This window comes from Stenella coeruleoalba, assembly GCF_951394435.1.
Source record: "Stenella coeruleoalba genome assembly, chromosome: 13".
NCBI lineage: Eukaryota > Metazoa > Chordata > Mammalia > Artiodactyla > Delphinidae > Stenella > Stenella coeruleoalba.
Window position 1 is genome coordinate 16,673,978 of NC_137159.1, and position 25,864 is coordinate 16,699,841.

Genomic DNA, 25,864 nt, shown 5'->3' on the forward strand with positions numbered 1-25,864 from the left:
CTTCAGCAATTGCCTGAGGCTTTCCACCTCATTCTTTACTCACTCTCCTAGTATCTCCTTTCTCCCATATGCTCAAGGGGAAACTCTGAAAGCTTTTTCTTCTATATCTCACAAAACAAATCTGTTCAGGCCCTGGAGGTTGAATTTGGCATTTCAAAAAATCAAATTTACAAAAAAGTTGAAATATATAGTACAATGGACATCCATGTATACTTCTTAATATTTTATCTATCTATCTATCTATCATCTATTATCTACCTATCTATCTATCATCTATCTATCTATTCGCCCTATTTTTGTACCAAACTATTCAATAGTAAGTTGCAAGTGTAATACTTACCTTTAAATACTTAAGCCTGTATATCTAAAAATAAAGACATTGTTTTATAAAATCAAAAGTATTCATGTCTTTGTAAATTAGCATTATTTAAGAAACATCATACTGTCCACATTTAAATTTTAAATTAGCCCTCAAGTGTAATTTTGTTAGACTGCTTTTAAGATTTTCTCTTTATCATTGATTTTCAGCATTTTGATCATAATATGATGTTGTATGGCTTTCTTCATGTTTATTTTGCTTAAGTTTATTTGACTGTATTGGGTGAGTAGATTTATATTTCTCATTAGATTGGGAACACTTTCAGCAATCATTTATTTAAATGTTTCTTAATGCTTAAGAAATAAATATGAACCTTCCTTTATATATATGGTATAGTGCTTGATGATAGGCCACAGGGCACTGAGAGACACACTGAAAAAGTGCTAAGAAAATGAAAGGAAGAAGACAAATATGCTGCTTTGATATAATTGAAAAAGAGGAGCAGATTACAAAGACTGATTCCTAAACAAGGAAAAGAGCTAACACCAGACATTATCCGGCTCAGGACATATAAAAGCAGACCAAGTAGCCAAATGAATTATTGACCATCCTTTAAAATACATAGTAAAATTGCTTACCCAGAATCTCAGATAGCTTTGATCCAATGCAAGGTATAGAGTCCTTCCTTTCCTCTAGCAACAATTTCCTGAGTTAAAAAATATTTTATGTGTAAAAGTATAATAATATGCCAGACAGGCTCAAAGAGGTTAGTCAATAGAAATAAGCTTGGAAAAAAAGGACAAAAATATCATGCTTGGATAGGGAGGAATGACAGACAATATATGTGTTTCTATGTAAATTCCTAAGCCAGAGTGGCATTGGTGCCTCGAAAATCTATTACATAAACTAATTGAATAGTTATTAAGCTTTTAAAAAGTTTATATTATAATCTTAAAAATCTAATAATGAAGCTTACTAGTAATTACAGAGAGCTATTACATATATGGGTTGTTTGAACTGAAATACCCCTTCACTCGTCATGGTTTTTACGCTTATGCCACAAAAACTGATTATGGTCAATATATGTAAGGAAATTATTTAAAAACTATGAGATGGCTAATAGAAATGGAAGGGAAGTTGTAGAATCCATAGCCACAAGCATGCCACAGACCAATCTGATAAGGACAAGGTCACAAGGTCATTTTATTGCTAAATATGCATGCTGCAGATTCACCACTGTTACCACTAGGACTCTATGCCCATGCTCTCACCATCGCCAAAATAGATTTGTGAATGCAACTTTTGTTGTGCGGTGAGTTCTCATTTTAATTCAAGGCCACATGCCTATATCCTAGTTGCAAAATGTTCTGGGAAAATTCATATATGACCCTTTCATATTCTATAATAGGACAATTCTTGCCTCCCAACAAAACACATATGTCTGGGAAACTTTCAATGTAAGATAAAAACAATGTTTATGTATTTCAGCCATTTAAGTATGAGTACTTTGGGCTAAGACATTATTATCAGTATTCCTTGTCTAAAATGCACAAAAAGTTATATATTATTACACTTATTGCTATTAACACTTTTGAATTATAAAATGTTTATTTCACAAAGAGTTTTTTTCCAAATTATTCTCTAATCAAGCCTGTGTCCATAGCATTCTTACATACTTTTGACATAGGACTTCTTAAATGACCTATACAAATCCAGAATGTTCTGACATAATAAGTCCTATCTATATGTTATACAAGGAATCAAGTGTCTGTTTTTCTTGAGTCAAATATACCCCTAACAGCTAGGTGACATTAGAAAAATGCACTCTCTTTTACACTAGTTACTCTATAGTCAAAACTATTTAATTCTACATTTTCTTTTAATCTTATATTACTTTCTAGCTACCTCTTTCACTCATAGGTGTTTCTCTAATCAGTTGGAATAGAAATTTGCAAGCAAGTCAGGGGAAATATCAAAGATTCTTGTGATTCTACTAAGGTAATTATATTAAGAAATTGGACATCAAAACCAGGTTCCTGTTGATTAGGGTATCAGGGAATCAACAGGTAGGCTCTGTAATTTAAATGTTTATTTGGAGCAGGAGTGAACCAGGTAGTAAGACTAACATTAGGACCATATATTTATATTCCGTATATGCCAGTAACTGTATTTAATTCCCTCATGTTATCCTTTTCAATAACTTTAAAAATTATTATCATATTAACTCCCATAATGAAATATGAGATTCACATAATCTGAGTAGCTTTTGTCCAAATCCCACACATTTTAAGTGATGTGGACGTTATTCAAAACCGTGGTTGCACATAGATTTTTACGATACCATTCTATCTCTCTGATTGCCCAGCTCTTAGACCCATTTAATCCATTCCTAGTAAAATAAATATTAGTTACATTCATCATCAGTTTTCACTATTATCACCTATACCCAGAGAGCATGGATGTCTACTCTCTATCTACTGTGACTCTCCTTTGTAAACGGGTAGTCTCCTTATGGATGCAAGTGTGTGGGTTCCAATTTAATCACGGATGTGATGAGCCATGCCATAAGGCTGGAAAGAGAATATAATAATTTATGAACCAGGGGCTAGAGCTATCAGAAAATACTTTCAGTATAATATCCAGGCTTTGAGTGTGCAGCCACATATATCTACCATCAAGCAAAAGGGGATTTGGGAAAGGGATAGTTTGGCTTTCTCACTATCAGGAATGACTTAGCTTTTATGCTGGAAGAGTGAAGAGTTAACAATGTGAAGTATGTCATAAGTGTCCTGAATAGTAGCATTCTTTTTTCTTGCTAGTCTGGCACTGTGCATTGACCTATAAACACTTGTGATTTAAGGCACTTCTAGTATGAAAATGTCAGAAAAGGAAATTGCTCAGATAAACCAAAGATGGAATAAAAAAATATATATATACATATTGCTTGGCCCACATTCATATGTTTATTTTATCAATGAATAAAACTATTTATCAGCCTTCTAATATATTCTAGGTCCCATTATAGCCTAGGGAATCAAGAAAATAAATATGATACCATACCTACCCACCTTTAAAACACTTAATATTTATTGTGTGAAACAGTCACATTAAGCAAATAAACATAATAAATTACAGTCTGGAAGGTTTAATATAGGGTGTTCTAAAAGTTTTAAAGCAGTTTTAAGGATTAATAACTTCAGAAAGTAAATAATACAAACTTATAAAAACTTTTCTGAAAGTGTCATTATTTCAAGTTCTTATGGATTCATTTAGTTTTGTGCATTTTGTGTAATCAGTTGGTAACTTTATTATCTTTTTTGGTCCATCTGACTAAAAATAGCAAAAGCTGACTAAAAACTTAAAATTAAAACTTTCATGAGTATATACAAAATTGAAATGGTAAACCCTCCAATTGATAATTACTTTGCAAGTTAATAATACTTAAAACTGCATGAAACCTTTTGAGACAGACTATATTAAAGAAATGCACAAAACATTTTAGAAACACAGAAGGGCAGGCTATCTGGATGTTATGAGTATTAGAAGAAAGAAGAAATTTGCAAAATAAATTATAGAGAGGACATTATGTATAGAGGAGATGGCATAAGTAAAGACAGAAAAATAAAGACGATTTGAGTGTGACACACAGCCACAATCTTCTCACTTCCACGGTGCTGACTCCTACTTCCTTCTACCCACTGCCTTTCATTCAGTGAAGACTTTTCCATTTAGTCCACATTTGCTGTCCACCACAGACTTGGCCATCATTCTTATTGCCTTCAACATTTATATGGATAATGTAACCAAAAAGGAAGATTCTTATTGAATTTTTCTCTAATTATCCTTTATTATTTTCTACATCTATCAACATTTTGGATATTTTCATCACCAGAAAATTTACCTTTTGTGAGATATTAGTCTCTGACCACCATTTCTTTTCCTCCCTGATTGTTTGCTCAAAAAGACTCAGAGACTTTTTTCTTTTCTATGACCTCAATGAGGCATCTAATCAACTGAATCTTCCAATGTCTCTGTCCACAACATCTGTTCACTATACAGAGAAACATGGTGGTAAAGGAAAGACCAGCCAAATCAGAAGGGCACTATCTGATGTGATTTAAGCACCTGGTGGTGTACAAAGGACCCAGCTATGTCTGTTCACAGGCAGAGAAAAATTACAGCTCTCAGTACACGTTTCTACTTTCCTTTCAAATTAAACCCCTTTAACTCTTGGTTTCTAAAAATAGGCCATTCATAATGTCAAAAGTATTAGATTAATTAACATAATAGGGGCTTTACCTTTCCCTCACTGTTTGCATCTGATGAAAAACAACAACTAAAACATATTTTGCATCCCTCTGATGCAGAACAAATAAGATCTCATGGTAGTTTTAGAAGTACAGTTAGTGATATTCAGGGCTATCAGAGTTCAAAGCAAGTTTTCAGTATCAGTCTCTAGGAGAGCCAACATTTCCCATCTCATTGGTTTTACTGATGGGTATAGTATTTGGCCTTATTTTCTAATCTAGGTGATATCTTATTTATATTTGAGAAGCCAGGAGGTACTATTTTTATCAGTTTATAATCTTTTGTCCCACTACTATGATAAAATATTTACATTTCATCAAATTTGTCTAGAATATTCCTTGCCCTTTATGCTTGATATTTTGTGTGTGCATGGTTATGCCCAGCTATAGATGTTGAAATGTTTTGGACCTTCTAACCAACAAGGTTTTCTGGGGGTTTTTCCCCCCAAGTTTTTCCACTATGTATTCTAGATACATTCAAAATATTAAGTGTATTAAAAACATTGGCTAACATTACACTACTGTTTCCAATTTTCTAAATTTAGGTATCTTATATTTTCATTTAAGAGAGGAACAACACTGCAGGCTTCAATTATTGCGAACTGTGTTGTACATCTATAATGTGGGAAACTCTTAAAATTAGGACATACTGTTCCATACTGTATGTTTCCCAATGCTTCATATTCACCTTAATTTTTTTTCTATGCCCTACATATAAAACTTGCTTAAAATGGAGTTTTTCTGTGTATTTTGGTAACAAAAATATTAAATGATGAGTTTTATAAGAACCTAAATATGGAATTTTATATGGTTCTGATTGGGGTCAAAACATAACCAGAAGAGTGGGCATCAAGCAAGGCATAACCCATAGTGGTAATTTAGGTCAGAACACAAAATTGACTCTTCCAATAATGAATTTAATTATTTTAAAACTAAAAGAGAGTAAGCAAAGTTAAAACAGGATTCAAGGAAAAAAACAAAGCAGAGGGAGTGAAACCTCAAAGCCTAGTCAAATATTACTTGACTCAGCCAAATAAAAGCCCCATCAATATTTTCAGATGCTGGTAACCCCTTAAGACCATAATTCTCAATCTCTGACATCTCTGTGCAGTGAGTTTATTGTTTTGGGCATGATAGCCTTTTAGAGCAGTTAGCACTGAGACATCATTTGCATGACCTTCAAGAAATATTCTTATAAAAATGCTTCCCTCGAGATGAAAAAAATATATTATATTGGTAAGATAAATAACTCTACCTTATTTCTGCTGTAAACTTAATCAATTTTCCCATTAGATATGAAAATGTTTTGAATTAGTCATAGTGCCATTAAAATCATGTTACCTTTCACTTCTTTCCATGGATGTGATCACTCAGTACCATTTAGTCACATACCTCATTCTCACACTGAAGAATTCTGATGAGACAGGATAGGTAGTGAAGGTCAGTGCTGAATTCTAAACTTGCTAGATGCTAGCTGTCATGTATTTGCTGTCAGAATGTATGTCAGTACATACATTTTAATTATTGATCTGTTTTAATGAAATGGCAGAGAAAGGTGAATATTTTCTTTCTTTATTGTTATCTCCAAATACTTTAGAGTGATTATTTATACATGTTGGTAATATGTCAACAAAGTAACTATTTTAATAAAAGCTTCAGAAGTTTTACATTAGAAATAAATCTGGAATCCCACTTCCAGTAATGACAGAGTATCTCATTATCAGATGAACCGTCTTGCCAGAAAGAATTAAAAATACTAAAAAAATTTTTAAATATCTGAAGTTAAATTCTAGAAGTGAGGCAACACTTGGAGTTTCCTGATATTATGGCTCTTTATCTGAAAACATAGAGGGGGTTTCCCTGTTTTATGACTTTTCATCTAGATGTGGGTCCAAGTTGTTGTCCTAAAAGCTGGCTAAAACTAGGAAAAAAAATATTACATTTTTCCCACTTGAGGAATGGGAGTATGGTTTTCACTGTGACCACAGAAGCTGCAAAGTGTCAACCCTCTCCAGCAATCTGGTGACCTATGCAGTACATATGTGTGGGGCAGACTCCAGAAAACCCAGCTAAGTTTAACAGTATTAAACAAACATTTTAGTTCCTGCTTACTGGAAGGGAGAAAGAGTTTAGAGTTTTAATTCAACTCAGTTAACACCCTGCTTAAAAGGAAAAAAAAAAAAATCAATACTCTATACAGCATAACAGAATCCAGAGAGATCACAGATTCAATGTCTTATCCAAGGCTAAATGGAAAGACTGATCAATCACAGTGAGTGCCTTGAGCTTTGAAAAGTAAAATAAAATACTAACAGTAAGTATAGGTTATGTCCTTCATTAGTCACGGCTTTTCAGCTTGTTACTATCACAATATTACTGAAGAGGAAACTGAGCCTTCATAAAGTTATAGGAGAAACCCTGAGCCAGGGGATTCTCTTAGAGCCAGGCTTAGTTCTGACACTCAGAAATGGAAATGAACCACTTCAAGTAAATTTACATAGGTAAGTTGACTGTTGATAGAATTCCCTGAGGTTGTGCCTCTCAGATGTTATGATTCATGAAACACTTTGCCAGTGGAAAATATCTATCACCTATTTTTCTTGCCACTGGGAAAAAAAAAAAAAAGAAAAGATGTCAAAAATGATGGAATAGGAAAAAGATAATCCTCAAAACATATCAATACTAAGGCTTTTCCCCCCCCCTCAATGTTTGAGCTAAATAGTAAACTCAGAATAAGCATAATAATAATAACCCCAGGATAAACAATTTTATTATATAAGTCTAACAAAGGGCCACCTTTGGACACTTGATTCCCTGCTAACACTAACTTTAGGTAACAAATATTTTCAATTTACATCCTATGTGCTTTTAAGTAAATTTGAAGCCATTTTTCCCCATGTTCGGCTCCCTATAGTTTTATTTTATCCAGATTTGTAAACTAAGTCCCATCTCAGTTATGGAACTTTGGGGCCTTAAGCAGAAGATATTAAAGTGGATATAGTCTCACATTTAAGGACAGGGCAGAGAGGCACTTCATCCAACCATAATGGGATGCTCTGTTCTTGGGCTAGTATCTTGATTCTCACTTCATTTCTGAGACAGCCTTTTTTTCTTTGCATGCCAGCTCTGATGTCTGTGTTTTACTTTGCCCTTCTTTCTGAAGCACAAAGATATTATGCCCTATATAACACCATATTCATGGGTCTCTCCTTTGTTTCTGCCAATCTCTCAGGGTGATAATCATCCTAGGATCTGTCTTTATCCACATTCTCCAGAGCTATGTTCAATGAAATTTGGGACATTCTTAGACAATTTTGGCTCTGACTATCAGGATTGAAACTTACATTGCACACTCTTTTTCAGGTGTTAATATACTTTTTGATAGCTAACCAGAGTCTTCTTTTTCTAGACCTCTATTTGGTTTACTCTCTGCAGATCCTGTCTTGACCCTATGAGCATGGTTTGTTAGACCTCAGCCTTTCCCTACATAATTTCAAGACTATTAAAAATAATTTACCAAGATGGCGGAAGAGTAAGACGCGGAGATCACCTTCCTCCCCACAGATACACCAGAAATACATCTCCACGTGGAACAACTCCTACAGAACACCTACTGAACGCTGGCAGAAGACCTCAGACCTCCCAAAAGTCAAGAAACCACCCATGTACCTGGGTAGGGCAAAAGAAAAAAGAATAAACAGAGACAAAAGGATAGGGACGGGACCTGCACCAGTGGGAGGGAGCTGTGAAGGAGGAACGGTTTCCACACACTAGGAAGCCCCTTCACGGGCAGAGACTGCGGGTGGCGGAGGGGGAAAGCTTCGGAGCCGCAGAGGAGAGCGCAGCCACAGGGGTGCGGAGGGCAAAGCGAAGAGATTCCCGCACAGAGGATCGTTGCTGACCAGCACTCACCAGCCCGAGAGGCTTGTCTGGTCACCCGCCGGGTCGGGCAGGGCTGGGAGCTGAGGCTTGGGCTTCGGTCAGAGCGCAGGGAGAGGACTGGGGTTGGCGGCGTGAACGCAGCCTGCAGGGGGTTGGTGCGCCATGGCTGGCAGGGAGGGAGTGCGGGGAGGGGTCTGGACCTGCCGAAGAGGCAAGAAACATTTTCTTCCCTCTTTGTTTCCTGGTGCGTGAGGAGAGAGGATTAAGAGCGCTGCTTAAAGGAGCACCAGAGACAGACGCGAGCCGCGGCTAAAAGCGAGGACCCCAGAGATAGACATGAGACGCTAAGGCTGCTGCTGCCGCCAACAAGAAGCCTGTGTGCGAGCACAGGTCACCATCCACACCCCGCTTCTGGGGAGGCTGTGCAGCCCGCCACTGCCATGGTCCCGGGATCCAGGGACAACTCCCCAGGGAGGACGCACGGCGCACCTCAGGCTGGTGCAACGTCACGCCGGCCTCTGCCCCCCCAGGCTCACCCCGCACTCCGTGCCCCTCCCTCCCCCTGGCCTGAGTGAGCCAGAGCCCCGAATCAGCGGCTCCTTTAACCCCGTCCTGTCTGAGCGAAGAACAGACGCCCTCCGGGGACCTACATGCAGGGACGGGGCCAAATCCAAAGCTGAGCCCCTGGGAGCTGTGAGAACAAAGAAGAGAAAGGGAAATCTCTCCCAGCAGCCTCAGAAGCAGCGGATTAAAGCTCCGTAATCAACTTGATGTACGCTGCATCTGTGGAATACATGAATAGACAACGAATCATCAAAAATTAAGGAGCCGTGTGGATGAAAGTCTCTTGGTGCTGCAGCCAGGAGTCAGTGCTGTGCCTCTGAGGTAGGAGAGCCAACTTCAGGACACTGGTCCACAAGAGACCTCCCCACTCCACATAATATCAACCGGCGAAAATCTCCCAAAGATCTCAATCTCAACACCAGCACCCAGCTTCACTCAATGACCAGCAAACTACAGTGCTGGACATCCTATGCCAAACAACTAGCAGGACAGGAACACAACCCCACCCATTAGCAGAGAGGCTGCCTAAAATCATAATGAGTCCACAGACACCCCAAAACACACCACCAGACCTGGACCTGCCCACCAGAAAGACAAGATCCAGCCTCATCCACCAGAACACAGGCACTAGTCCCCTCCACCAGGAAGCCTACACAACCCACTGAACCAACCTTAGCCACTGGGGACAGACACCAAAAACAACAGGAACTACGAACCTGCAGCCTGCAAAAAGGAGACCCCAAACACAGTAAGATAAGCAAAATGAGAAGACAGAGAAACAAACAGCAGATGAAGGAGCAAGGCAAAAACCCACCAGACCTAACAAATGAAGAGGAAATAGGCAGTCTACCTGAGAAAGAATTCAGAATAATGATAGTAAAGATGATCCAAAATCTTGGAAATAGAATAGACAAAATGCAAGAAACATTTAACAAGGACCTAGAAGAACTAAAGATGAAACAAACAACGATGAACAACACAATAAATGAAATGAAAAAATACTCTAGATAGGATCAATAGCAGAATAACTGAGGCAGAAGAACGGATAAGTGACCTGGAAGATAAAATAGTGGAAATAACTACTGCAGAGCAGAATAAAGAAAAAAGAATGAAAAGAACTGAGGACAGTCTCAGAGACCTCTGGGACAACATTAAACGCACCAACATTCGAATTATAGGGGTTCCAGAAGAAGAAGAGAAAAAGAAAGGGACTGAGAAAATATTTGAAGAGATTATAGTTGAAAACTTCCCTAATATGGGAAAGGAAATAATTAATCAAGTCCACGAAGCACAGAGAGTCCCATACAGGATAAATCCAAGGAGAAAGATGCCAAGACACATATTAATCAAATTGTCAAAAATTAAATACAAAGAAAACATATTAAAAGCAGCAAGGGAAAAACAGCTAATAACACATAAGGGAATCCCCATAAGGTTAACAGCTGACATTTCAGCAGAAACTCTGCAAGCCAGAAGGGACTGGCAGGACATATTTAAAGTGATGAAGGAGAAAAACCTGCAACCAAGGTTACTCTACCCAGCAAGGATCTCATTCAGATTTGATGGAGAAATTAAAACCTTTACAGACAAGCAAAAGCTGAGAGAGTTCAGCACCACCAAACCAGCTCTACAACAACTGCTAAAGGAACTTCTCTAGGCAAGAAACACAAGAGAAGGAAAAGACCTACAGTAACGAACCCAAAACAATTAAGTAAATGGGAATAGGAATATACATATCAATAATAACCTTAAATGTAAATGGACTAAATGCTCCCACCAAAAGACACAGATTGGCTGAATGGATACAAAAACAAGACCCATATATTTGCTGTCTACAAGAGACCCACTTCAGACCTAGAGACACATACAGACTGAAAGTAAGGGGATGGAAAAAGATATTTCATGCAAATGGAAACCAAAAGAAAGCTGGAGTAGCAATTCTCATATCAGACAAAATAGACTTTAAAATAAAGACTATTAGAAGAGACAAAGAAGGACACTACATAATGATCAAGGGATCTGTCCAAGAAGAAGATATAACAATTGTAAATATTTATGCACCCAACATAGGAGCACCTCAATACATAAGGCAAATACTAACAGCCATAAAAGGGGAAATCAACATTAACACATTCATAGTAGGGGACTTTAACACCCCACTTTCACCAAGGAACAGATCATCCAAAATGAAAATAAAAAGGAAACACAAGCTTTAAATGATACATTAAACAAGATGGACTTAATTGATATTTATAGGACACTCCATCCAAAAACAACAGAATACACATTTTGCTCAAGTGCTCATGGAACATTCTCTTGGATAGATCATATCTTGGGTCACAAATCAAGCCTTGGTAAATTTAAGAAAATCAAAATTGTATCAAGTATCTCTGTCGACCACAACGCCATGAGACTACATATCAATTACAGGAAAAGATCTGTAAAAAATACAAACACATGGAGGCTAAACAATACACTACATAATAACAAAGTGATCACTGAAGAAATCAAAGAGGAAATAAAAGAATACCTAGAAAAAAATGACAATGGAGACACAACGACCCAAAACCTATGGGATGCAGCAAAAGCAGTTCTAAGAGGGAAGTTTATAGCAATACAAGCCCACCTTAAGAAGCAGGAAACATCTCGAATAAACAACCTAACCTTGCACCTCAAGCAATTAGAGAAAGAAGAATAAAAAACACCCAAAGTTAGCAGAAGGAAAGAAATCATAAAAATCAGATCAGAAATAAACGAAAAAGAAATGAAGGAAATGAAAACAAAGATCAATAAAACTAAAAGCTGGTTCTTTGAGAAGATAAACAAAATTGATAAACCATTAGCCAGACTCATCAAGAAAAAAAGGGAGAGACTCAAATCAATAGAATTAGAAATGAAAAAGGAGAAATAACAACTGACACTGCAGAAATACAAAAGATCATGAGAGATTACTACAAACAACTCTATGCCAATAAAATGGACAACTTGGAAGAAATGGACAAATTCTTAGAAATGCACAACGTGCGAAGACTGAATCAGGAAGAAATAGAAAATATGAACAGACCAATCACAAGCACTGAAATTGAAACTGTGATTAAAAATCTTCCAACAAACAAAAGCCCAGGACCAGATGGCTTCTCAGGCGAATTCTATCAAACATTTACTGAAGAGCTAACACCTATCCTTCTCAAACTCTTCCAAAATATAGCAGAGGGAGGAACACTCCCAAACTCATTATACAAGGCCACCATCACCCTGATACCAAAACCAGAAAAGGATGTCACAAAGCAAAAATACTACAGGCCAATATCACTGATGAACATAGATGCAAATATCCTCAACAAAATACTAACAAACAGAATCCAGCAGCACATTAAACGGATCATACACCATGATCAAGTGGGATTTATTCCAGGAATGCAAGGATTCTTCAATATACACAAATCAATCAATGTGATACACCATATTAACAAACTGAAGGAGAAAACCATATGATAATCTCAATAGATGCAGAGAAAGCTTTCGACAAAATTCAACACCCATTTATGATAAAAACCCTGCAGAAAGTAGGCATAGAGGGAACTTTTCTCAACATAATTAAGGCCATATATGACAAACCCACAGCCAGCATCATTGTCAATGGTGAAAAACTGAAAGCATTTCCTCTAAGATGAGGAACAAGACAAGGTTGCCCACTCTCACCACTCTTATTCAACATAATTTTGGAAGTTTTAGCCACAGCAATCAGAGAAGAAAAGGAAATAAAAGGAATCCAAATCAGAAGAGAAAAAGTAAAGCTGTCACTGTTTGCAGATGACATGATACTATACATAGAGACTCCTAAAGAGGCTACCAGAAAACTCTAGAGCTAATCAATGAATTTGGTAAAGTAACAGGATACAAAGTTAATGCACAAAAATCTCTGGCATTCCTACACACTAATGATGAAAAATCTGAAAGTGAAATCAAGAAAACACTCCCTTTTACCATTGCAACAAAAAGAATAAAATATCTAGGAATAAACCCACCTAAGCAGACAAAAGACCTATATGCAGAAAATTATAAGGCACTGATGAAATAAATTAAAGATTATACAAATAGATAGAGAGATATACCATGTTCTTGGATTGCAAGAATCAACATTGTGCAAATGACTCTACTACCCAAAGCAATCTACAGATTCAATGCAATCTCTATCAAACTACCACAGGCATTTTTCACAGAACTAGAACAGAAAAATTCACCATTTGTATGGAAACACAAAAGACCCTGAAGAGCCAAAGTAATCTTGAGAACGAAAAATGGAGCTGGAGGAATCAGGCTCCCTGACTTCAGACTCTACTACAAAGCTACAGTAATCAAGACAGTATGGTACTGGCACAAAAACAGAAATATAGATCAATGGAAAAGGATAGAAAGCCCAGAGATAAACCCACACACATATGGTCACCTTATCTTTGATAAAGAAGGCAGGAATGTACAGTGGAGGAAAGATAGCCTCTTCAATAAGTGGTGCGGGGAAAACTGGACAGGTACATGTAAAAGTATGAGCTTAGATCACTCCCTAACACCATACACAAAAATAAGCTCAAAATGGATTAAAGACCTAAATGTAAGGCCAGAAACTATCAAACTCTTAGAGGAAAACATAGGCAGGACACTCTATGACATAAATCACAGCAAGATCCTTTTTGACCCACCTCCTAGAGAAATGGAAATAAAAACAAAAATAAACAAATGGGACCTAATGAAACTTCAAAGCTTTTGCACAGCAAAGGAAAGCATAAAGAAGACCAAAAGACAACCCTCAGAATGGGAGAAAATATTTGCAAATGAAGAAACTGACAGAAGATTAATCTCCAAAATTTATAAGCAGCTCATGCAGCTTAATAACAAAAAAACAAACAACCCAATCCAAAAATGGGCAGAAGACCTAAATAGACATTTCTCTAAAGAAGATATACAGACTGCCAACAAACACATCAAAGAATGCTCAACATCACTAATCATTAGAGAAATGCAAATCAAAATTACAATGAGACATCATCTCACACCAATGAGAATGACCATCATCAAAAAATCTAGAAACAGTAAATGCTGGAGAGAGTGTGGAGAAAAGGGAACCCTCTTTCACTGTTGGTGGGAATGTAAATTGATACAGTCACTGTGGAGAACAGTATGGAGGTTCCTTAAAAAACTACAAATAGAACTACCATATGACCCAGCAATCCCACTACTGGGTATATACCCTGAGAAAACCATAATTCAAAAAGAGTCATGTACCCAAATGTTCATTGCAGCTCTATTTACAATAGGCTGGAGATGGAAACAACCTAAGTGTCCATCATCGGGTGAATGGATAAAGAAGAAGTGGCACATATATACAATGGCATATTACTCAGCCATAAAAAGAAACGAAATTGAGCTATTTGTAATGAGGTGGATAGACCTAGAGTCTGTCATACAGAGTGAAGTAAGTCAGAAAGAGAAAGACAAATACTGTATGCTAACACATATATATGGAATTTAAGAAAAAAAAATGTCATGAAGAACATAGGGGTAAGAGAGGAATAAAGACACAGACCTCCTAGAGAATGGGCTTGAGGATATGGGGAGGGGGAAGGGTAAGCTGTGACAAAGTGAGAGAGAGGCATGGACATATATACACAACCAAACGTAAGGTAGATAGCTAGTGGGAAGCAGCTGCATAGCACAGGGTGATCAGCTTGGTGCTTTGTGACTGCCTGGAGGGGTGGGATAGGGAGGGAGATGCAAGAGGGAACAGATATGGGAACATATGTATATATATAACTGATTCATTTTGTTGTAAAGCAGAAACTAACACACCATTGTAAAGCAATTATGCCCCAATAAAGATGTTAATAAAAATAAAAAATAATAATTTTCCAGAGTTGTGGTAAGATACATATCTTCATATTGAGAAAACACAAGTTGTTGAACAAGGAAATTAAAAGAATATTTTTAAACAAAACTACAAATACATGCTCAAGAACTTTTAGAATAAATACAGAATTTAAAAAATGATTAAAAAATCTCAAGTAAAGACCCTGATCACTTAGACCAAATGCAGATCATGTTTCTCACCAGCAACACTAAATTCTAAAAGGCAGTAGACTCACTGCCTTAAAAGGCCTGCATAAGACTGATTTTGAATGAAGACTTCTCTGCCAAATCAAACTATCCATAATGTATGAGAGCAAAATAAAGATATTCTCCTACTTCTAAAATCTCTGAAATGTATTAGGAAGTGCTAAATAATATTTTATAAAAGAAAACCAGGAGAGAGAAAGATAAAATACATTAAAAAATCATATTAGAACAACGATGCAAAGAAAGACTTCCTAGAATGATAGCTACTCAAATGACCTAGAAAATCAGCTTATATTTTACCATGTAATATGCAACATAATTAAAAAAACTGGATGATGATATTACTGACATTAAAAAAATACATTTTCTACACAAAATTCAAAAGATAGATAATTTTAATTTTTAGGTTTAAGCTTTTAATCTAAAAGCTGTCCATGAAATTAATGATAAAATATAAAACAGAATTAACTGACATTTTTGAGTAGTTGATGGCCATGTTGAAAATAGTTAACCTGAAATATAAATATTTTTTTCTTAAACTGTCATAGACTTATAGACTGAATTGCATTCTTAATATATAGATCTAACAACCCTATTTAAGTCTAAATTTTAATGGTTAGGTAATCATAATTTTGATGCTATTGTTTTTTTTTTTTTTTAGAAATAACCTACAGACAAAACAAAGAAGGATTATAGTTGCATAACCTGGTGATGTAAATATAATGTGAATTTACCCTCATATTAAATAAAGACTCAAATTCAAATAATATGCAAAAAGATTTAAGTACAGGCATACCTTGAAGATATTATGGTTTCGAACTTCCCTGGTGGCGCAGTGGTTGGGAGTCCATCTGCTGGTGCAGGGGACGCGGGTTCGTGCCCCAGTCCGGGAGGATCCCCACATGCCGCGGAGCGGCTGGGCCCGTGGGCCATGGCCGCTAAACCTGTGCGTCCGGAGCCTGTGCTCTGCAGCGGGAGAGGCCACGGCAGTGAGAGGCCCGTGTACAGCAAAAAAATAATAATAATAAATAAAAGATATTATGGGTTGTATTCTGCAATAAAGCTAGTCACACAATTTTTTTGGCTTCCCAGTACATACAAAAGTTATGTTTACACTATGCTCTACTCAAGTATGCAATAACATTGTGTCTAAGAAAATAATATGCATACCTTAATTAAAAAATACTTTATTGTTAAAAAATGCTAACCATTGTCTGAGCCTTCAGTGAGTTGTAGTAGTAACATCAAAGATTACTGATCACAGATCACCATATCTAATATAATAATGATGAAAACGTTTGAAATATTGCCAGAATTACCAACGTGTGACACAGAGACACAACGTGGGCAAATGCCATTGGGGAAAATGGCACCAATAGACTTGATCAACAAAGCATTGCCACAAAGCTTTAATTTATAAAAAGAGTTATCTACAAAGCATAATGAAACAAAGTACAATAAAATAGGGTCTGCCAGTATACGATTTATGGCTGTAAATGTTCATAATATAAGAATTAATGATACAGCCAACACAACGGTCTGTGGTGAATCAAGATACTTTGGTGGAATCAATACAATCAAGAAATAGATATATTAGTATAATATTTGGAATATAAAAATGATTAAGGGTGTTCATTTCTTAGGTGTAGGACAGAGGGTAACTGTGAGGGCAGATATCTTTTCATTTCATTTAATATTTTTATGGATTGATTATTTAGCAAGTGCAGTTATTACATAATATGAATTAATTTTATATAAATAGATTTATATGTAAATCAATAAAATGCACATATACTTGGATTCGTAAATTAAGTTTAGTTAATTAATAAATGAACAACTTTTAGAGAATCTCTTCCAAGTCCCGATTTTCTGAATTTGTAGAAGCAGAGAGAATTTGTTCTGATTGAAGAACTTCTGTGCCTCTCTGATCATAGAGGGCGTTCTCAGAATTGACCTGGATTTCTGTCTTATTTATGCCACTCACAGGTTATATGACATTTTGCAAATTATTTACCTTGATGAAGAGTTAGCCATCAATCTGTAAAATGGACATTATAACACTGACCTCACTGAGCTACTATTGGGATTAAATAATATAATATACATAAAAGGGTCAAACACAATGCTAGGCACATAGCAAGCACTCAGCAAACATGTTCATGTTGTTGTGGCTGAAAATATTAGGGGTAATAAAGACTACAGTGAGACATATTTGCACCCATTAGGATGGCTATAATAATAATAATAAAAGTAAGGACTTAAATAGATACTTGTATGCCAAAGTTCATTGCAGTATTATTCACAATAGTCAAAATGTAGAAACAACCTAGGCGCCCATCAAAAGATGAATGGATAAATAAAATGTTGTATAGCCTTATAAAGGAATATTATTCAGCCATAAAAAGAATGAAGTTCTGACACGCACTATGAGGTGGATGGGTCTTCAAAACATTATGCTAAGTAAAATAAGCCTGATACGGAAAGAATATTGCATGACTCATATATATACATAGAATAGGCAAGTTCAGAGACAGGAAGTAGTTTAGAAGTTACCAGGGGCTAGGAGTTACTGCTTAATGGTTATAGCATTTCTGTTTGAGTTGATGAAAAAGTTTCAGAAATAGAGGTGATGGTTGCACAACATTATGAAAGTAGTTAATGCCACTGAATTGTGCACTTAAAAATGGTTAAAATCACAAATTTTATGTATATTTTACCATAAGTTAAAAAAGAACAATGCAACTTATCAAAAATCATTGAATTAAATCATTTTAAATCTATGTACTGCATGGTGTGTGAATTATATCTCAATAAAGCTGTTTAAAAATATATCAGGAATCATATTCAAAATATTTAACAATGGTAACCCAGAAAGGACAATCAATCAGAATGGTATCAGTCATTTCGATGTATTGATTTACCAGCTGAATATCAGTCTGGATGTTCAGTTCTAGTCTTCTCCAGGAATGTAATCAGAAATATTGTAATTCAATCTTATTCTGCTATTCTTTCAGAGTGGCTGCATTTTTGAAAACTTTGTACTGAACTGTAATACACAGAAAAAAAAATCTTTTCTTTTAGTTTAGAGCAGAGATTTACAAACTATTGAGCTAAACGAAGGTAACCAACCTCCAGTTTCTATATGGCCCATGAGCCATGTAGAGAAATACCGACCTTTCCGAGTTCTGCTGTAGAGCTTGCTTAAAGATCAACAGAGCAGTCAGGCTACGGGGTTATGAGGAGATACTCTGGTTGGTCTCCTGGCATAAGTTGGGCAATGTCCAAGCAGAGCTGGTAATTACAGCAGCAACAAATGAAACATGAGGCAGGCAGGGATGGGAGGGTTCAAACCAACACATGAGATGCAACCCTTATAACAAGTTCAAGAAATAATTACTTAATTAGAATTATTTTTAAAAACTCCCATATTTTCAGAAAAATACTATGTAAATAAATCCAAGGATATCTAAACTAATGGGATATAAAATTAGAAAGTACCTAGTGTGCAAAACAAATGATTAAAATCTTTGAAAATATTTAATTGATTAATCAGTTACTTTTATTCAATTTCTAGTTTTAATCATTTTTTTTCATATTTTTAAAGTGTTTCATGTAAGGTTATATTGATCCACATGGGGTATTTTTTGGGGGAGTGGGGATTAAATCTCTTGAATTGCTTCCCCATGTGAAGATAGAGAAGTGAGATCCATCTTTTCTCAAGTGATTTGGGCTGGTTATGTGATAGATGAACTGTATCCTCCCAGGGTCAATGATCTCACTTTCTTCCCCTTGTTTCTGCAGTGTTTGATTGTCACTTCAATGCCCCCAACTTTATTTGGTCCCATCCTTTTTATCTGTTCTCTCAGTGACTGCAGAAATGGAAGCAGCTGGTATTTCCAGTTCCGACACACTGTTAAAAACTAACCTCAGGTTCAGACTGCAAATCTGTCACGGGTTGCTATTTTTCTGGAAAATGGCATGTAACTCCTTCTGCTGCCTTTTAAATGTCTGAAAACATTATTATTTCCTTCTTGCTGTGAAAAAGTAGTTAAAGAATTAATTGAAGGCAACATGAAGGGGCATTTATCTTATTGAAGGTGCCTGTAAAATGTTCTTAATCAAATGAATGTTTATTTGAAAATAAGATAAAGTCCCATCAACTCTTTCATGCAAGGAAATAACATGATAGGCAAGTTAAAGAGTTCTAAGAGAGAAAGATGATATGTGTATATTTAAATATGAGATTTCAGAATGTTTGGTCACTGCTCAAGGAAAAGAAAAACTTTTATAAAAGAACTGCTCTTATGTTGAAAATTATAACACATTAAGTACATAACTTTGATGGAAACCCTTTAAATCAGACACTGTGTTAGGAAATTTATAAGCCTTATTTTATTTCATCATCTTACCAATAAGGTAAGTACTGTTAGTATCTCCATGTAGATGAGGACCCTTAACAAGAACTTCTGGTTATAAACCAGAAGGATTTAGAAACGTACCCAGAAGATGATGAGTCAATAATGTAACCAGATGCAAAACTGGGAGGGCTGATACACTCTTCTCTAAGAAAAACCCTTGTTCTCAAACCTATATTGTGTGTGACCTCAATCTTAACTACAGAACTCTGATGTATTAGCTTGCTACAGCTTCCATAACAAAATACCATAAACTGGGGGCCTTAAACAAATAGAATTGTCTTTTCTCACAGTTCTGGGGTCTGGAAGTCTAAGACTGAAGAGTGGTGAGGATGGTTTCTTTGGAGGCCTCTCTCCTTGGCTTGCAAACAGCCACCCTCTGGCCGCCTCTTCACCTGGTCTCCTATGCATGACACCCTGGTATCCCTTTCTTCTGTTATAAGGACACCAGTCAGATTGGATTATGGCCCCAACCTAATCTAATCAGATTACTCCAGATTGTGTAGTGAGTGCCAGATCTGTCTTATTTTAATTTAATCACTACTTTACAGACCTTATTTCTGAATATGTGTACATTCTGAGGTGCATCCAGAGTCTGTGGGCTGGGGCTTCAACACGTGAATTTAGAGGGAACACAATTCAGACTGATTTTGTTAGAAGACTGGGAGTCCCAGATTACAACCTACCAACAAACAACAGCAACAACAAATTCTACATTTTCTAAATTCCTTTGTTGATAGGCAGAGTATATGATTGTCAAATGAAAAAAACACACAACCTAAAAGTTGAGAATTATGTTTTATTTGGTGGACAAAAGTGGGAACTTAAGCCCAGGATGCAGCCTCTCAGATAGCTCTGAGGGACTGCTCTGAAGAAGTAAGAGGGGAGCCAGGATATATAGGAGTTTTTGCAACAAAGACCAGGTAGTTGGAACTTCAGAAGATTACTGTTAATGAAAGAAAGCCAGATTATCTCAAGTTAAGAAATTTAGCAGGGCTTCCCTGCTGGCGCAGTTGTTGAGAATCTGCCTGCTAATGCAGGGGACATGGGTTCAAGCCCTGGTCTGGGAGGATCCCACATGCCGTGGAGCAACTAGGCCCGTGAGCCACAACTACTGATCCTGCGTGTCTGGAGCCTGTGCTCCACAACAAGAGAGGCCGTGATTGTCAGAGGCCCACGCACCGCAATGAAGGGGGGCCCCCGCTTGCCATAACTAGAGAAAGCCCTTGCACAGAAATGAAGATCCAACACAGCAGAAATAAATAAATTACTAAACTCCTACCCCCAACATCTAAAAAAAAAAAAAAAAAGAAAGAAATTTAGCAGTTTTCTATGTATAGGAAAATACAAAATTCTGGGCTTATTGAAATCATCCCTTTGGTATGCACCTCAGCTAGCTGGGGACAGCATCCTTTGTTTTCCCATCCCGAGTCTCCTCAGGGTGCATCTCTGTGGGGTAGCTACAGCGGCTGACTCCTTACTGGCTGCAACATCCATTGTTTGCTGGAAGGCAACATTTTTTAACTCACATGATCTACTCCTAACTAAGGAGATATAATCAAAAGTAATTATATGGAATTATTATTCCCAACATATATATATATATGTGTATATATATATATATATATATATATATATATATATATATATGGAGAGAGACAGAGACCTTAAATAACCCACACACCTCATGAAACTGACAAGGATGGAAGCATGTTGTATAAGAGGTAAAACCCCCTACCATATATTAAATGTAATCATGATAAATGGTGTGAAGTAGTAGGAACTGTAAGAGGAATAGGTAAAGGAGACAGAAACAAGAGCTTATCCATCCTTCACCAAGTTAGACATTAACTGTGGCCTACCTTCTCCCCAAGACAAGATGAAGAAAGATTACTTATTTAATTTAACAAAAAACACATAGAAATCTGTGTGTGTGTGTGTGTGTGTGTGTGTGTGCCTGCATGTGTCCATGTGCATGTGAACATTCAGAGGGATTTTGATTAAGTACAATAAGATATAATTTACCTGGTATAATTTTGGTATTTTTTAAGGTATCATCAGCCTCAAAATATCTCCACAATGTGAACTTTACAATACTTGTGCATTTTGTCATTAAGGAAAAATTTCTTTGGCTTAGTGCCTTGCAATTCCTTTGTATTCCAGAAACGTATGTTTATTGATGGGGTATGTATTCTATGAACTTTTTGTATTTTATAATAGATTTAAGATACTGGTCCCTTCCTTTCCTCTTCTTTTCATTCTTACTTTTCAAGAAAGTGAGAATTCACTATATTTGAATGTTAATAGTATTGTGGAGGAGTTGGGGAGAGAAGTACAGAGTAAGAAGGGACAGAGGCAGTTAGGAATAGAGAATTAGAGAGAATGGTGCTACAGTGCTGAAACAGTGATAGATGAGATGGAACATAATAGAGGAAATGGGGTGATCTTAGAGGAGAAGTGGTTTGCGGGGGGGAGGGTGAGATCTAGAGCACATATGGATGGTTGATTTCAGATAAGACAAAGGGAATTCATGTATTACAGTAATAGGGAGGAGGGATGGATGGGTTCAGAATCCGGCGGTTTTATACATTTGAGAGTGGAAATGTATGGTAATTCCGATCTGATTATTTTTATTTATCCTACTAGCATGTATTAAAATTAACAGCTGTAACTCATACATGATCAGAGAAACTACAGAAATGAGCAAGAACAGAGCTGAAAGCAAGTTGAATTTAGAGTTGACTGTTTCCTGAAACATCATAACTCATCGTGACGGTAGCTGGGAATGAAGTTCTGCAGGTTGCCTTGTGAGGAGTCCGAGTCGGGTTTATTTTGCCCTTGGTCTGGGGGGATGGGTACCAATCACAGACAACTTGGAATTGCCTCTTATCCTTCCTGTCCTGTTAGTTGAAGAATGTTATTCAGAAGATGTCTCCGGCAGACAACAAAAAGGAATTTCGTGCTCTTTGGAATTTAGACTAAAAGATGGAGATAGTAGAGAGAAAGCTATATGGTATAAAAATTAAAAATACGTTGATTTAAAATGGTATGCATTAGGGACTTCCCTCGTGGTGCAGTGGCTGGGAATCTGACTGCCAGTGCAGGGGACACGGGTTCGATTTCTGGTCCAAGAGGATTCCACATGCTGCGGAGCAACTAGGCCCGTGCACCACAGCTACTGAGCCGGTGCTCTGGATCCCGTGAGCCACAACTACTGAGCCCGCGTGCCACAACTACTGAAGTCCGTGTGCCTAGAGCCTGTGCTCTGTAACAAGAGAAGCCACCGCAATGAGAAGCCTGTACACTCTAAGGAAGAGTCGCCCCAGCTCACGGCAACTAGAGAAAGCCTGCACGCAGCAACGAAGACCTAACGCAGCCAAAAAATATTAAAAAGGTATACATTAAATCTTAGGTAAATATCACATTTTTTTAAAATCTCGGCTTTAAAACCGAGATTACAGTCTCTCTGACTCATATAGAATGGCACTTTACTGTTAAAACTGGATTTTTCAGAAGGTCATATTATTTGAAGCAAGGCTTTCCTTCATCTCAAAGGGAATGTATTTAATTTTATGTATGACGTAAATGCAATTAATTGATTATAGAATAATAAAAGGTTTTCTTTGGGGGGTTTTAGGTTTTAAAAATTAGAACAAAAGTTTTTTTTAGCGAAGATGTATCAATAAGATTCAAATCACAAAAACAAAAATTTTGAGATCAACTGATGAGTTTGTTTTTTCCTTCGGAACAGATGTTGGTAGTAGATGTGTTCTGTGTTGTATAAAAATGAGTAACAATTTTATAGGACAAAAACCAAATGTAAATTTTCATGTAATGTTAGGCAAATCTGCACATAAATTTAGCAGTTAGATGAGGGTATAGAAATGTCACAGGACTATGTATCTGACTTGACTCTAAATACATAAAATGAAAGGAAATCTATAAATTATAGTACAGGATATAGGCAGATAATTTCCCACAATTTTGATAAAATAACAAAAAATGTTCAGAGTTAGTTAATTCAAATAGGCAACTTAATGTATGATATTTGAAGAATAATCAGGCAGAACAGTCTTTTTTAAAAGATAATTTTAGTATAAAGAAAAAACATGTCATGCCATTTAATTTGAGTGATGAAGACAAGCAGCAAGTGTGACATTTGTTCTGATTTTTCCATAGAATTTGAAGAAGACAAAGTTTGTGAAAATGTTTAACTGGTCATAAAATACGGTATTCTAGAATGATCCAGAGACAAAAAAAATCACAGTTTGCTGGGGCAAACCAACCAAGTCCCCCCAGGAGACCTGAGAAAATATGCATGTCAGAATAAAAGGTGAAGATAATAATGATTTATCACTCTAACATTTGTGACATTTTTCCAGCAGAATCCCAGCCCACAAGGTTGGTCAGAAAAAACAACTCATAATATAGATATTTTGAAGGCAAGATTTATGGTTGGGCAATTGATTTTCTTTTTTTTTTTTTGGTATGCCAATACTCTCATGCATTTTTTATTATAATGAAACTTTTATTTTCTTGGTTAATCAGACCATTCCTCCTCAGTTATTTATTTACTGTATTTGTCTGTATGTGCTTATTTAACCTTTCTAGAAAAGGAATTCATCTTTCAAACGATAAAAATAACAATAGTGAAAAAATGCAGCACCCCCCCCAAGAAAATCAACAAAATAAATCTTTAGGAAATTCTCTAAAAAATTTAGTAAATCTGCTGATTCTTTGTATTGCCTGTTCAGATGATTACTTGAGTATATACACACTACTATATATAAAATAGATAACTAATAAGAACCTACTGTATATCACAGGGAACTCTACTCAATATTTTGTAATTGTCTATATGGGAAAAGAATGTAAAAAAGAGTAGATATATGTATATGTATAACTGATTAACTTTGCTGTACACCTGAAACTAATATAACATTGTAAATCAAATACATTCCAATAAAAAAAGAAAGACACTTATGCTTATTATTAGAAAGTAAGGTATGTTTGTTAAATCAATATAGTCTTAGTGATTTATAGCTACACCTTATAACCATTGTCAATTTATACAGTAGGGGATTCTGGAAAGCAAATTCTGAAGTTATTGGACACACTATTAGTTTTTTTCTGATTAAAATTAATAATTTCCCATTCCACATAAAGGAGTAAACTAATAAATGAATCAAACATGGAAATATGTGTGTGCATGTATTCATTAACTATAGAATAATCAAACTTTTCTTAGTTGTGTAGGAAATTTTGTTTTGTTTTGCTTTTTTTTTCTCCCCTTGAACTTAAGCTCCTACTTTGACTGGTGGATCACAATGGCATTTTGGGTTCCTAGGAATTTGCATCATTTCAGAGCCAGGGTCTAGTAATCCCTGAACAGTCTCTATATTTACCTTTCCACCATGAACAGTCATATGACTCTTTGGGGAAATCTTGGAGGAAGAGATATTACTTATACTTTTGGCCATGTGATTTCCTCAGTGTGCCTTCATTTTAATCAAAGTGCTCTGATCAATATACTGACTGAAGTTGGAAACCTGGGAAAGGAGCCATGACTCCTTATGGTCACTCAAGTCAGGTTTCTAGAGACCAGATCTAGACTTTTCCCTATTGTATAGATGAAATAACATTTTAGTAGGTGCATTAGTGACCCCCAAGACCACCCTCAGGCTCAATGAATTGCTAGAAGGACTCATAGGACTCAGAAAAGCTGTTATATTCATGGTTATGATTTATTACAGAAAAATTATAGTGATCAAAATCAAATCAGCAAAGGGAAAAGATGCATGGGTCAAATCCAGGAGAAACTAAGGAAACCTTCTATGTGTCCCCTTTCAGTGGTGTCTGACAACGATGTACTTCATTCTTCCATCAACAACTTGTGACAACAGGTGTGAAGTGTTGCAAACAGGGGAGCTCACCTAATCCCAGGTGTCCAGGTTTTTTATTGGGTGTCAGTCCCACAGGCATGCAGCACCCACTTGACTGACCTCAGTTTCTCGACTCCACCCTTACTCTCAGAACAAAAAACAGACATTCACCTTAGGTTATACTGTTAAGATTAACTCATGTGGTCAAACTGGTACAACAAGGTCCAAGGCTTCAGGTATACAAAAACATTCTTATCAGTCAAAATATTTTAAGAGCTCAGAAGTTATTTCCCAGGAGCCAATTAAGGACCGGTTCTGAAAATAAACTTTCTTTGGAATGTGCAGAATTTGAGCAACAAGTTCCTGTTGAGTTAGTTGTTTCTT